General features: G+C 35.3%; 1 protein-coding gene across 5 annotated transcripts in view; it reads right to left on the bottom strand.

The window, feature by feature from the left end:
• The window catches only part of LOC106879894 (inositol monophosphatase 1), a 39,201-nt gene that overhangs the window by 17,843 nt on the left and 17,579 nt on the right, over positions 1 to 3,779 (bottom strand). The gene's annotated exons all lie outside the window — the stretch shown is intronic.

Here is a 3,779-nt window from a genome sequence, read left to right as displayed (position 1 = left end):
AAGTGTTGTATTACCTTTGAATACTGTCCTGATGTCATATGGGCCGCATATCTTTTGTATCTTTTCAGAGAGGCCTTTCACATAGGGTAGATAGACTGTGGACAGTTTATCGGTTTCATCCTCTCTTTTCTTCATAATTGAAGTGGAGAGTAACTACCCCAAAATCAAACCAATTATTTTCAAATATTAAAAAATAAAAATAAATATATATCTGTCTAACCCATGTGAGCATGGAAAAATGGATGTAAAAAATTTAACACAAGACCACAAATTTTATGTAAGGGTTATAGTTGATTACAAAAGATCCGAGTATTTGACTAGTATTGATGACCTCAGAAAGATGAAAGGCAAAGTAGAACCCAATGAGATTTGAAACCAGAATGTAAAGTGAATCAACAAAACACCACAAGGTATTTCATTTCTGTTGCAAAGGAGAGGAGATAGGGCTTAATGTTATTCAGAATTGAAGGATATATATATACATATATTTTAGAAGAATTCTAATAATAAAGAAATAAACGAGATTACTGGATTCAATAAAAATGGTAGATCATATCTTTACTAAAAAATTCTATATATATGTAAATAAATTCATGAGTGCTATCTTGCATAGACATACAAATTCAGATTTATGAAGGTAAGAGAAAAGAGATTGCTTGATAGTTGATAGTTAACCTGCTGTGTATACAGCAATACTTACCTCATAACTTATTTAAGCATATTGTCAAAATAGATTGTTATCCAAAACATTTAGAATGTGAATGAATGACCATTAACAATAGCTTTTGTACTAGAGTATTCAGCTTGTAGTTTTGAAGATAAAATGGAAGTTGATAATTGTTAATATGAATTATTTATCAATAGCTCCTACAGTAATGTTATCAACCAGCATGCTGAAATCAGTGTTATTAGTATTGATCTTTTACATACGCATTCAAGCAAACTATTAAATCATTTTTCACAATGAAATGTAAAAATTATGATTGCATATATTCAATCATCATCATCATCATCATTATCATCAGTTAATGCCTATGTTCCATGCTGGAATGGGTTGAACAGTATGACAGAATCCAATGAGTCTAAAGACTGCATTGTGTTCCAGTGCCTACTTAGGCTTGGTTTCTGTGGCTGGATACCCTTCCTAATACCTATCACTTTACAGCATGTACTGGGTCCTTTTTTTCAGGCTACCTGTACCATTAAGGTTGTCAGGCAGGCTTGCAGGAGCAAAAACTTTGCGGGAGGTGGGAGGGGGTCAGCTTCATACTAAGGGTGAAAGGCGGAGATGATGGCGATCAGAGTAGTGGTTCTCAATCAGGGGTCCGTATGGCCCCTGAGGGACCATATAAGGTTTTTGGGGGTCCATGCAACCAAATAGTAAATTGGGGATCCACAATAGTATTTTAAGTGCTCTGAAAGAATTTTGCTTTAGATCTATGTATTGGTATGTATTGCAATAAACAGCTAAGTTTCTTTCTCTAACATTTTACATAGTTCAACCTACAAAAGTGAATGTGTGAAAAGCAAAATAGGAATTTTGAAAGAAGTATCTATAAAACTAGTTTTTAAACCATCGAATGGCTACAGGGGTCCACCAGAATAAAATAACAATCAGAGGGGGTCCATAGATGGAAAATGGCAGAGAATCCCTGTTATAGAGGATCTGCATGGCCACTCACATTTAGTTGGAGAAAAGGAGAAAGAGAAGAGAAATGTTCAGTAGGAGATTAATATTTTGTTTTAGAATAAAATATATTACAAACAGTTTTAAGTATTAAAGAAAGATAATAGCCTTAAAACATCATCAACATCATCATCATTGTTTAACGTCCGCTTTCCATGCTAGCATGGGTTGGACAATTTGACTGAGGACTGGTGAAACCAGATGGCTACACCAGGCTCCAATCTGATTTGGCAGAGTTTCTACAGCTGGATGCCCTTCCTAACACCAACCACTCCGAGAGTGTAGTGGGTGCTTTTATGTGCCACCAGCACGAAGGCCAGTCAGGCGGTACTGGCAACGGCCACGCTCAAAATGGTGTATTTTATGTGCCACCCGCACAAGAGCCAGTCCAGGGGCACTGGCAACGATCTCGCTCGAAAGTCCTTACACATGCCACGGGCACAAGTGCCAGAAAGGCGATGCTGGGCACAGGTGCCATAGAGTAGTATAATGTTGCCAGGTAAATAATATGATAAAATGTCGCAATTCAGTGTGTAGTGTAATTCTAAGTGATTAGAGTGTCTCAATACTTTATGTTCCTGCCCCAAAACTGTAAAGTTATTTCAATAACTTAATAATATATTCAATATATATACTTAGTAATATATTTAACCTTTTGGCATTTAAACCAGCCATATCTGGCCAAAACTTTCTTCCTGTTTTATGTTCAAACTGGCAAAATCCAATCTCTCACACCTACTTATCAATGTCATTCAAAGCATAGTCAATCTCATCATTGAAATCTCAAAGTTATGAGATAATGCATGATTAATTCAAAACAATGTGAAGAAATGTGAAGCAATATACTTGACAGAATAATCTGAAAGCTAAAGGGTTAACATATTTACTGAATATATTTCTTACTAGTAGTATTTATTTGCTCTTTTTTTCTAAGTGATTTGTTCCAGTGTTTAAACATGACATGAATTTAATAGCTTTACCACTCAATATCAGCTGCATAAATGGTATAAGCAAGTATTGGAAGATTAATGAATGCCCTATTTTGTTCTTTATCTAATAATTATGGCTTTTACATCAACTTCATTTCTTTATATGTACTTCTACACATGTGAAAAAAACCCCCATTTTTCTTTGCATAAACATATGTTTTTCTTTGCGCAAACATACATATGTTATTTCTTTACTACCCACAAGGGGCTACACACAGAGGGGACAAACAAGGACAGACAAACAGATTAAGTCGATTATATCGACCCCAGTGCGTAACTGATACTTATTTTATCGACCCTGAAAGGATGAAAGGCAAAGTCGACCTCGGCAGAATTTGAACTCAGAACGTAGCGGCAGATGAAATACCGCTAAGCATTTCGCCCGGCGTGCTAATGTTTCTGCCAGCTCGCCGCCTTACATATGTATGTGTGTGTGTGTGTGTGTGCGTGCTCATCATCCGCAGGGATGAGAAAGCCTGTCCATCATAGTTGATTCCTAATAAGCATAGCCTGGATTGATGTAATCCTAGGTTCAGCAAAAACCTCAGTGTCAGGAATGAGTGAGTACCAGCTTAGTCTGAGTTTGTAGCAGAGACATTTCTGGCAAAATCTCTCCAACATTTTTACATGACGCATGTATAGTGTTCAAGTTTCAGAAGAATACAGAAGTGCAGAAAGAAAAAATGCGATGGAAAGAGCAATTATAGGTTCAAGACAGAGACACCATGTGTGTGTGTGTGTGCTTGAGTGCACGTGTGTGTAAATGCGTGAGTGCCTGTAGGTAGAATAACCTTAAATTATCTTTGGGATATAGTCTGTAATTTTGCCCTTACAGAAACTCATAGTGCATAGTTATAAATTTTAGATTGTTAACAATTTAAAAAACTATCATCATGTTACACACATACCAAAGCCTTGTGAGTGGATTTGGTAGATGGAAACTGAAAAAAGCCCGTCGTGTATGTATATATATATATATATATACATATATATATATACATATATATATACATACATATATATATACATACATATATATATACATATATATATATATACATATATATATATATACATATATATATATATACATACATATATAT

This window comes from Octopus bimaculoides, chromosome 3 (genome assembly GCF_001194135.2).
Source record: "Octopus bimaculoides isolate UCB-OBI-ISO-001 chromosome 3, ASM119413v2, whole genome shotgun sequence".
Taxonomy (NCBI): domain Eukaryota; kingdom Metazoa; phylum Mollusca; class Cephalopoda; order Octopoda; family Octopodidae; genus Octopus; species Octopus bimaculoides.
Note: the sequence above shows the minus strand (reverse complement) of the source record. Positions and strands in the feature narration are given on the sequence as shown.